This window comes from Pseudonaja textilis, chromosome 4 (assembly GCF_049901715.1).
Source record: "Pseudonaja textilis isolate UNSWEBS1 chromosome 4, rPseTex1.2, whole genome shotgun sequence".
NCBI classification, from domain to species: domain Eukaryota; kingdom Metazoa; phylum Chordata; class Lepidosauria; order Squamata; family Elapidae; genus Pseudonaja; species Pseudonaja textilis.
In genome coordinates, this window is record NC_141993.1 from 64,777,232 (window position 1) to 64,789,526 (window position 12,295).

At 38.0% G+C, this 12,295-nt stretch overlaps 1 long non-coding RNA gene across 1 annotated transcript in view; it reads left to right on the top strand.

Annotated features, from left to right (window-relative positions):
- The window catches only part of LOC148125868 (uncharacterized), a 65,993-nt gene that overhangs the window by 35,547 nt on the left and 18,151 nt on the right, over window positions 1-12,295 (top strand). The window contains exon 5 of the long non-coding RNA XR_015743582.1: window positions 4,194-4,251. This is a non-coding gene — a long non-coding RNA (uncharacterized LOC148125868). The remainder of the gene's footprint in view (window positions 1-4,193; window positions 4,252-12,295) is intronic.

The following is a 12,295-nucleotide window of genomic DNA, read 5'->3' on the forward strand; positions in this document are numbered from 1 at the left end:
GCACTAAAGTGAGATGTTGGATTGGATATATGGGTTTAATCAGTAGGAAGTTGGGTCTAAATTACCTTGAATAAGAAGAGATAAGGTAACCAGTATGGCAATTCATACACACACACACACACACACACACTGCTTTGGTTACATAATTTACAGTAGGTACTAGCATTTACCACAAGGATAAATTACCCCTTTCCATCTGTAGAATGTTTAAATGCAAGAATCATACTGGATAGATTAGTTTCTAGAAACAATAAAGCAATTTCCTCTAACCATTACGAAATATAATTTACAAATATTTCCTATGTCTTTGGAAATAAGGGAACATGTTTTCTGAAGGGTCTAAGTTAAAGTTATGGTAAACATTTGAGAAGCAGATATTAAAGTAATGGTAAACATTCGAGAAACAAGTGTTTCTCGGATGTTTACCATTATTTTACTGTAGTATGTCCAAAAATGTGTTTCCTTACTTCCAAAGACATAGGAAATATTTGTAAATTATATTTCCTAATTGCTTTTGTGCTTTTGCCAAGAAAATGACACAGAGATGCATTTGAAATCGGCAAGACTCAAGCTCAAAAGAAAGCTTTACATTTTAAACATGTTATGGGAACCTGGGGTAATGATTTACATGGTGCTAAGCCTGTCATGAAATCATGAAATAATACATGTAGCATTTTTCCAAAATCAAACTAGACAATCCTTTTGTTCTTCTACAATGGAATTCTTGTAAAGTTGGAATCTCCAACAACCCCAATACTCTGCTAAGCCTTTAGCATAAGGGAATAAAAGAAGAAGTAATGTTTGCATCTTCCCTTCTTCATTTGGTTGTTATATGCATAGAATAGTATTCTATCTACATCAAGTTCAAGAGTGGGATAGAGTTAATAATAGTTTGAATGGCAATGTTGGAAGGATGTTGTATCAAATATTTTCCTTTCCTGGAAGCCCTTTTGGGGATTCTGTGCTGTTAGAAAAAGCTAGTTTTATGGTCAGAAACATTAGCCTCAGACATAGGAGGGAATTATTAGTTTGTAAAGTCAAAAGAGGAAATAGAGATTGGTTTCTATGATGTCGTCCTAAAAAATTAACAAAAAATGAACTGAATTAGAAATAACTGATTATCTTTGTGACATGTATCCTGGTGTGGTGGGTGGGCTGCTGGGGGTTCACAGGGGTTTGGGAGATTCTCTAGCTAAAGTTCTGCAGTTCGGAGAACCCCCAACTCCCACTCCTGGCTGGCCCTCCCCCGCCCATGTGGGAGTCCCCACATGGCCTGTTTGGATGCAGGTAAGTGCAGGACATACATGGAGGCTTGGGGAGGGTGAAAACCGGGCCGCCCAGAAGTTCAGGAAGATCAGAAATAGGCCATTTCTGGCTTCCAGAGAGCCTCTGGAGCCTGGGGAGGTCATTTTCACCCTCTTGGAGGCTTGAGGAAAGCATCCGCAGCAGTGGTGGAATTCAAATTTTTTTACTACCAGTTCTATGGGCATGACTTGGTGGGCATAGCAGGGGAAGGATACTGTAAAATCTCCAGTCAGAGGTGGTATTTGCCGGTTCTCCAAACTACTCAAAATTTCTGCTACCGGTTCTCCAGAACTGGTCAGAACCTGCTGAATACCACTTCTGATCCACAGCCCAGGGAGGGCAATAATGTACCATCACCCCACCGTGGTGCAGGAGGCCAACTAGGCCACACCCACCATGGCCACACCCACCCAGCAACTGGACAGAGAACCCGTTGCTAAAATTTTTGAAGCCCACCCCTGGCTGTATTCCTACACTGTCACATTACATGCCACTTGATCTCCCTACAAACTACTGTCACTGCTTAGATAGGATTATCAGTATTAAGAAATATTTATTCCAACTGTTGGAAGCAATTTACACTTTTAGCTAGCTTAAAGTGATAAGAAAGTGATGGCCCATTTGCATGATGGCTCTGGCAACACAAATGGACATAATTGTGATTGAATTTTAGTATATAAAATTTGATTTGTAAAATGAATTCTGAGATTCTCAGTATTCATATGTAATGATAAATATTTGTAGCTCTTAGCCAAGGCTTTGTCATCTTGTTCATTACTTTCTCAGGATACAGACTTTCAGGTGTTTGTTGCACTAGAAATAATGCTAGATTAATGTCAGGCAGAATCAGTTTTAAGAGATTTTCTTTTTAATTGTGATTTCATTTACTAAAACCCTATTATCCACTGAAAGGAGTTAGAAAAATTGTGGTTTAATCTTTTCTCTTTGAATACATGTAATGCTCTGAAGTTTGTGGTTAATACCAGTGGAGGGATTCAAATTTTTTTACTACTGGTTCTGTGGGTGTGGCTTGGTGGGTGTGACAAGGGAAGGATACTGTAAAATCTCCAGTCAGAGGTAGTATTTGCCGGTTCTCTGAACTGCTCAAATTTTCCGCTAGCGGTTCTCCGGAACTGGTCAGAACCTGCTGAATACCACCTCTGGTTAATACCATATCTAAATTTTAAAGTTCTTTAATAGATAAATGCTCCAACTTTTTTTCTTTTTTATAATTTAGAAAAAAAATTATTAGTTTTTGCTTTTTTTAGACATTTTGCAAATAAGAAATTACCTACTGTAAATTTCTTTCAGATCTTTGAGTAGATTCCACCAGCAGCTTTATGAAACTGCAGTGCTTGGTTATTTTTTGACACAAGTTTCAAGTACATTGAAGTTCTTGCTTCACTACCCAATCTTCCAATGTTCAAAATTTGTCGTGTTATTTGTTCCTCTTCCCAAAGATGAAGGCTGTTGCTTATATGGCTTATGTGGATTGTATTCTATTCATGTATACCTCTTATTCTTCAATAATTAATTATTGTGTGACAGATTAAAGTTCTACATGTATATACCACTGCACTCCCAACTGCAATAGATAGCCCACTATATTTGTAAAATCATGAATTGCTGGTTTAAAAGATAGAAACTATTTCAAGGAAGAAGAAGCATTTGCACTATAATTATTGTCAGTAGTAGAATTTCTGTTCTGGCAGAGTGTTGATATATATAAAGGTTGGAAGTTTTTTCAGATAATTTAAGAAAATGATAAACTATCTATGCTACTCACTATGTGATCTTAGACATCTTAAGACTTTGAAACTCCTTGTTAACAATTGTTTTAGAATGAAAAAGGATTTATAACAAAAAAGGCTATCCCTTCCTATTTTTTGAGTGTTTTAAATGAAGGATGAATTTCAGTTCCTCTTTCTTTGTGCCGAACATCATTTGAGAAATCCATGTTTCAAAAGCTAAATTGTTTCAATTCCTATATTGCAAAATTAGGTAACCATTCAGATTGAAAACTTGATATTACTACTTCCCTAATTAGTACTTTATATATAATATAGTAGAAACATAATTTGTGTCTGGTCAGAATCCTTCACTTGGGCTCTGCTGTACTTCAGAAATTATTTGGGAAAGGTATTTCAGAGTGTATGAAAATAGTACCTTTCTACAACTCATTAAAATAGCATAAAATAGAAACATAATTTCCTGGGATCACATTGTCACATGTTGCCAAAAGAAGATAGCCTAGGAACCTAGGACAGTGTGAACCTAGGACAGTGGTGGCTAACCATTTTGGGCTCCTGTGCTGAAAATTGCATGCGTGCTCGTGTGCGCGCACTCACATGCCAGCACTCAGAAAACAATGTGTGTGCCCCCGCCTCCTGCACATGTGTGTGTGACGCCCCCTGTGAGTCCCGTGCATCTCTGTGCATGCATGTGAGACCCCCACTGCATGTCCCCTGCATCTCTGCACATGCGCACACATCTCCCTCACACCCCTCCCCCCACGCATGCACGACAGATACCCGAAAATCGCTGTCGGGTATCAGTGGGGCTCTTCTGGGCAACCTCTCGTGTGTTGGCAGAAGTGGCTCTGCGTGCCATTTCTGGCACGTGTGCCATAGGTTCGCCATCCCAGTCCTAGGAAAAGATGTGGCTTTAAGGAGTTACAGGCAGGTATTGTGTTTGTAGGCCCACATTTTGAAATATCTTTCTGGATCTGAAATCAAAGCCATGCACAGACCTACATTTCATACTTTCACTCCATATACAGTATTTTAAGTCTGATAGGATGCAACAAATGTCTGGACAAAGAACAGGTCTTAGTATACATTACACTCTGCATATATTTTAAGTCTTCTTATAATATTTTTAACTTTTAGGGTTGAAAGAAGGAAATTAAAAAATGTTGAAATTAAACACAGAGATCTAGAAGAAGTGGTGAGTATTTGGCTTTGTGCCTTCTCAGTTATGAATCATTCTTGGGTTTTTTTTCAGAGCTTCTATAAAGATAGAAGTTATTGATGAGGCAGCAGGAAGAGAGAGACTGATTAAAAACCTACTATGACTACAATTAATTTCACATTTCTAAACTAGGAAGCTAATTTATTGAGAAGATTTCACAAAGATAGACACCATAGGGCAGTTGGCAGAGTCTTCCAGGTGTTAGTTAAATGTCAGTCTAATAGAAGAGGAGGAAGAACAAGTGATGAGCTTTGACTCCTAGAATATCTATTGGGCAACTGCTATAATCCTGATTCAGGATCTCATGCTGAGATTGGCTTCCCACAGCAGCTTCCAATGATAAAATCATACCTAATTCGTTGCAAATGCTACACTGATAACTTCCTTGTCATGAAAACATTGTTGGCAGTGCCAGTATGTGGGCAGTATCTTCCAGGTTAAATTGAAATGCAAAATTTGGCAGGTTAATCCTATAGTTAAAGTTTTTGCTGTTATACATCTTACTACTTTCTTAAGAACATATTGGGAATGAGTATCAATACATTTATCCTGATGACTTCCTGTTGTTTGTAATGTGTGCAAAATGTTGGGAATGTGAAAGGTTTTGATCTGAAAGAGTTGTTCTGATTTGAAATGGGTCATTCTGAATCTTTTCTGAGCTTTAAATGGTACAGTTTCAATCTTGAAACATGTTTTTATATAAAAAGCAATTCAACAGAAGAAAATCATAAAAATCAGGGATTGATACAAGGCCATGTTATACATGTGTATCTAGTTAGGATTTACCAGTTTTCCCCATTGGTCATCTTGGTTCTTTTCAATTAAGTCACTAAGGTTTGAGTCTTATGAAGGAATTCCTGCTTTCAAATAGCACAAAATATCACTATTTTTATTATTTAGATTTCTACCCTGACTTTTTTTTTCCAGGAACTAAATACCCTCTTCTTAATTTTTTCCATATCACAAGAACATTATTGACTGAGAAATAATAATAGAGAATAGATCTGACCATTGCATAACTCTGGTTTTCATTACTTTTGGCAATTACACTACTGAAATTCACTGGATGAAAGGATTGTGAGGTTTTCCAAAAAGGTTGTAGGGCAAATAAATTAGTGTGGTCAACACAGGTCTCTTTCCTACCCTTTTAAAATTTCTTCTATTTCAGATTTTCAGACATTCCCTTGGCTTTTCGTAATCTGCCTTTTTCTAAAGAGCACAAGGGGACAAACAACCACATTAGTCATCAATCAATCAATCCTTAGAGGAGACTTAGGTTAACTAGTATATAAACAAACAATAAGATTTGGTGCACAGAACATATTTGTTTTCATGTCTGGTTTTACACATTGCATTAAATCAGGGATTTTCAGACTATGTGACACTATGAATAAATGAATTTGGCCCTTCATTAATAGAATTAAATAACAAAATTATTAAATAATACATAAAAATAACTGGTGATTGGTGAATGATTCTGACAGTTATTATATCATGAGTTTAGCCATTGCTGGAAACTTCTGGCTTTAAAAACATCAGTTATGATCTACCTGGCGATGAACATGGATATATTTGTTTGCTTGCCTCAAGTCTGGACTCTCCTTATGAATCAAGTTCACAGAGCAGTTACAGGGACCCAATATTTAAAAGGCAAAGGAGAGAAAGGCAGTTTAGAGAAAGATTGTGCCACCAGTCTGCCAATTAATTGCCCAGTGATAGCAATTGTCATTCTGCCTACCTGTCTTTGTTATAATCTTAAGTCAAACCTGCGACATTTAGAATATATGTGTGCTTTTGTACTTCCTCTTTCTTCTAACCTATTTATAGATTAGGTAGAAAAAAAACCTTCTTAGTATTTTCTTTGGGTCAATGTATTCTGTACATTTGGAAAAGGTTAATTTTTCTCTGTACATAGCAGGTTAATTATTATCATTATTAACTCTGACTGTATCTGATCATGTGCATTGTTACATCATGATCAAGTGTTACAGAGGGGTAGTGTGCTATATCTTGGGCAACAGTATATACTCTACATTGGTGGGTGTTGTGCCTCCGAGGTTTGATCCAGGTCAGTCAGCAGATGTAGACTCGAGTGATGAGGAAGATCTGGCATTGAGATTCGAGCCTGCATTGCTGAGCGATGTTGAGAGGAGTATGGGGGAGGAGGAGGAGTTGAATCTGAGAGATGAGCCTGATTTATTAGAAGTTTCAGAGGCGTCTTCCTCTTCTGGAACTCCCTCCCTGATTGCACCTCAGGTGTTAACTGTTAATCAGGAAAGTGTGCCAGAGGCTTCAAGCGATGATGAAACTGCCCGATGCTGGCTTGATGCTAGGACTAGGAGAAGATTGAGATGTCAATCTCAATTAGAAAAGAGACGTCCAGCCAAGGATTAATTAAAGAGACTGACACGCCCCTTCAGGGGATATATAAGAACCGTGTTAACGCCTCTCCCCTGCTTGAAGCAAAGTGAATTTTTAGTGCTTTTTGGATTCGGAAGAATACATTTGAAGCGGCCGTCGTGATTTATGGACAATTCAGACTTGCCAGACAGATTCCAGGAAGACTGCCAAGGACTGTGAAAATAGAGCAGTTAACTCTTTTGGGTCTGGTTTTGTTTTGCTTGAATAGTTGAACTCTGGAACTTTGGATTCTCACCTGTGGATACAAGTGAGACATAACAGGTGGGAGTCTTTTGGCAAGTTTATAATTATTGGATTTCTGAGACACAGTAAAGTTTGCTCCTCCTAGCCTTCACTGGAGAAGTTGTCTCAATGAACATTGTCTGTATGTTTTTGCCTATAGCTGTAAGATGGATAAGTAGCATCCTGCATAGCCCCATATGATCATAGTGTAGGTTTTTCTCCACAATTAAACTCAGCAAAAATATATAGCATTCAAATTGTTTTATCGCCGGAACAAAATAGACTTGAGACTGGAGTTGAGTTCAGCTCTTTATTTAACTGTTAGTAACTTCAACTAAACTCGAGCCGTGGCAGCCCCTTTTATAGCGGCTGCTCGCGGCTCACAACCAATGACATTTATTTAAAACTCCTGCCTCTTAGACGGCCAATCATAACTGTTATTAGCTACCAATCGCTGGGCGGCAGTGTTTGTCCAATAGGAATGCAGTATTACTAGTATGTAAAACAAGTATACAACACAAACCTATTTCTTGAAGCCATGGCTTCTGTCAAGGCCACAGCTGATAAGACAGATTGTAGGAAAATGGTTTCATAAATGTCTACATCATCTCTCATTTTTCCAGTAACTTTAAGATATGTGGACTTCAACTCCCAGCATTTGCTGGAGAATTTTGGAAACTGAATTCTACATTGCTTAAAGTTGCTGAGATTGAGAAACACTGCTCTAAGCTTTGCTTGGGTAGATTCACCATAAGCTTATTCAGGCAAAGTGAAAGTAAATTTTGACAGCACCCTTGTTTGCCAGTGCAAGACTATTGGCTTTGATTTTGTATACATGTGATTTCTCTCTAAGTTGCTCCCAATAATATGGTTTGTTTGGTTTTGGCTTAGCATATTAAGTTTATTCAATAAATCTTGGCTTACATAAGTTCCATGACACAGTTGCCCAGATGGCAGTGACCAGGGACAGAAGAATATAAAGGTTCACTTCTGAATCTAACTCTCTCCAACAACTAAACACCAAGTCATGAGCAGTGCTTTTGCAGTAGTATATTAATTACTGGGAAATGACAAAAACACAATCCAGCAAATTTTATGTAGCAAAGATACATAAACTGCATCTGTACTGAATCCAAATTTCTACAAGCTCAGAAGAGGTGCTTATTTTGTTGGAACACTAATGGATTATCTGCGGTGGAAATTAATTAGGATTTGGGTGCTATCCAACACTGTAAGCTTATTGGGGAAGATCTCAGCTTCACCCTGTCCTGACCCTTCTCTACCCCTTTTTTGGTGGAGGAGGTGGTTGTGTCTCTTTTGCTGGCAAGTCTGAATTTACTGGGAAGATTTCTCCATAGGGGGAAAATGTTTCGGTTATCAGAAAACTACATGACTACTTAGACATTTCATAGAATAACAGAGTTGGAAGAGAGAAACCTTGGGAGCCATCTAGTCCAGCCCCCTGCTTGAGCAGAAGAGTCTATTCCAAATATTAGCCTCTGCCTAGGATCGAACTCACAGCCTCCTGATTGTGAGACCAGAGCTCCAACTCTAGGCCACCGGAGGACATAAATATCAAACCTGTTTTGGTTTCAGGCTAGCATTTTGAAAGGTTCTAAGCGTCAGCTGCAAAAATAGGGATTATCTGCTAAACATGAAAGTCAGCTTTGCCTTCTGTTGCAGCCTTTATTAAATATTTTTAAACAACTAATAAAAGAATAATAAAGGGTCTATGCGATAGAACCCTTCAGGGTATCTTATGATTGCTTTGCAATAAAACTAATTAGAATGTTTTACAAGATAAGAGTACCAAGTAAAAGTTCTGGTTTGCAGAGAATAGATCAGGAATCTTTATAAGAAGCTTTCATATTTTTCCCCAAATTGCTTTAAATTGATAAGATTTAAACAGGTTTTTAAGGTTTGACTGGGTTCATACCTCCAAAGGGAAGTTCACTGCAATCCCCAAGAATGCTGTCTGCCATCCCTATGCTGTGCTGTTGCAAACTCCACTTTCTGATCATGTGGAGTGACAAAACTGAGGAACAGGACTACTGGTAGTTCTCAACTTATGACCACAACTGACTCCATAATTTATATTGCTAAACAAGACATTTGTTTAGTGAGTTTTTCCTCATTTTATGACCTTTTTTGCAGCAGTTGTTAAGTGAATCACTGCAATTGTAAGTAACATAGTTGTTAAGTGAACCTTGCTTCTCTAATGGCTTTGCTTGTCAGAAGGTCACAAAAGGTAATCATATGTCCCCAGGACACTTCAACTATCATACATGTGCCAAGCATCCAAATTTTGATCACATAACCATTGGGATGCTGCAACAGTTGTAAATATGAAAAATGGTCATAAGTTATTTTTTCAGTTCTGTTGTAACTTTGAAAGTCACTAAATGAATGATTGTAAGTCAAAGATTACCTGTAGCATCCTTTCATTGATCTTGCGCTTTCCTACTGGAAACCAGGATGGATTGGGTCCATGGAAAATGGTACATAAATGGCCAATAGGCACAGAGTAAACTGGAATCACTCAGAAGACCATTGAAAACATTTATTTTTATTTCCTGCTCAAACTTAAGTTGCTGTGCTGCACTGAGATCTGAAATCAAAATTATGATCCATTAACAGCTTTCCTTAAACTATCTGAATTTTAGAAGCTGTAGCGGGGGTGCGATTCAAATTTCTTAACAACTGGTTCTGTGGGCATGGACTAATTTGTGGGTGTGGCTTGGTGGTCATGTGATTGGCTGGGCATGGCTTGTATGTAAATATTGTAAATGTATATATAAAGATTGAATTTTTTATTTTTAAAAAAGAGCAACTTTTACCCAAAATCAGGCAAAGCAGGCAGGCAGATTGAGCTGCTTGCAGAATCACAGCTTCACTCCCAGATCTACATTTCTGCAATCTGCTGCCTGAGTCTGCACTGAAAAATAGAAGCTTCAATCCTAAGGAAGGTTCAGCTGTGCTCTCAGGCCACTTCTCCCTCCCCCAACCCCCTGAATACCACTCCTGACTGGGCCTCCTGGGTGGGGGGTGGGGGTGGGGGGATGGCCCAGCCAGTTGTGTGATTTGCCGGTTCTCCGAACTGTGCAGAATCATAACAACCGGTTCTATAGAACTGGTCCAAACTGGTAGAATCCCACCCCTGAGCTGTAGCCTAATGTATCTGGAACCATCTAATTGTGGAAACCTGATCTGTAATGTCCATTTCCAAACTGATAATTTATAGATCTTAATATCTCACCAGATTATTTGGTATGGTCATATCAAAGCTGTCTTCATTGGTGATATATTGCTGTAGTGACAGCTGGAAGTTACTATAAATTCCTACTATTGAAATGACTAATTCTGTAATAATTTAAATGGATGCATTTAAATTATTGGATGCAAAATAATGGATGCAAAATTCATTCATTATGGCCCATTAGTCATAAAATTTCATCCCTAGACTGCTCCCTCAAGCCTGTGCTGGTATTTTAATTATGTAGACAAAAGAGTCTATATTATTACCGTAGTATCAATTGAAAAATTTTGGATTAGGATTTAGGATTAGCCATCCTACCCCAGCCTGTTTTAAAATATGGAATGTCCTAAACCTTCTTTTGGCTTCTGGCCCTCTCAATTCCTGGCAAATAGTTGAGGAAAAAATAGAGGTAGTGACAAATTTTATTTTCCTGGGCTCCAAGATTACCGGAGATGGGGACTGCAGCCAAAAAATTAATAAAACACTTTCTCCTTGGAAGGAAAGCTATGTCAAATCTAGACAGCATACTAAAAGGCTAAACATCACCCTGACAACAAAAGTGTATATAGTCAAGGCTATAGTTTTCACAGTTGCAATATACGGCTGTGAAAGCTGGATCATAAGAAAGGCTGAGCATCAAAGAATTGAGGCCTTTGAACTATGAGAAGACTCCTGCGAGTCATTGGACTGCAAGGTGATCAAACCGATCAGTCCTAGAGGAGATCAACTCTGACTGCTCTTTAGAAGGCCAGATCCTGAAGATGAAACTCAAATACTCTGGCCACCTAATGAGAAGGAAGGACTCACTGGAGAAGAGCCTAATGCTGGGAAAGATTGAGGACAATAGAAAAAAGGGATGACAGAGAATGAGGTAGCTGGATGGAGTCACTGAAGCAGAAGGCGTGAGCTTAAATGGACTCCAGAAGATGGTAGAGACAGGAAGGCCTAGTGGAATGTTGTCCATGGGGTTGCGATGGGTCAGACATGACTTTGCAAACAGGAACAACAAAACCTTCTTAGCTACTTGTTTTTATTTTCTTTGGGATAAAATAATCCATTAATTTCTGTGATATTTCAGAGAGTAGGCAAAAACTGACTGCTGTTATCCATGAGTTGTTATAGGATTTATGAGGTTCTATAGATAACTCGGTGGGAGGTGCTCTGGTTGAAGTTGTACTTAAAGGAGCAGTTGAAATGATTGCTGCTCTGCTATCCGGTATCTATAAAAAGAACAAGCCAGATATTTGTATTATAGTTCATGTGTGCAACTGCTATTTCAACTTTGATTTTCCTTACATTTTGTGAAATGTCATAAGAAAGTGCTATTACAGAGAAGTTCTTAATTTCATATTTTATGTTGAAAATGTTCTGGTTGCATATGATGGATACATTTCCACTATCTAAAAATATTCAGAGCAGACAATAGCTGTCAACTATTTTATCCTGTGCAAGGTACGATTTTCTGATGTAGATCTAATGCTAACATTTCTTCAAGAAACTCCAATAGGGATTCTTCTTTTTTATCTATCACTGGTGTCTTATGTGCCATGAGTATTAATTTTCTTTAACAATTGTAAGCAATCTTCCATGCTATTGTAATTCTATTCTAGGTATTTAGCAAGAAGTATATGAAAACTCATGAGTGGATGGGGGAGAGTTAAATCAAGTCATGTGATGCTTTACCTATATAATTAGCATCTTTTCTTCCCAAGATGTTGGGACATTATTAGCTTTCTGATAATTATCTGCAGAATTCACAGATCGTAATAACAGCAAAGGCTTGTCAAATATAGCTCATATGCTTCAAAATTAATTTAAAAAAGGACTTGCACTGGTGCAACATTTCCCCAAAAGATGTTGCACCTTTAAGGAATCCACTCATTAAAGTTAATGCCACTCTTAGAGCACTGCCACCTTTTAAAAAACTTGTATAGAAACCTGGAAAATGTTAGAATTTTAGACTCATAGGGTAGGATTAGAAGACCTTTGAGATCTTCTAATCCAACCCCCTGTCCAAGTATTTATACTATCTCAGACAAATGGTTGTCCAATCTTTTCTTGTATATTTACATTGGTACAGGGAGAAAATTTTAAAAAAATCTTGTGCAGTATAGTGATGAA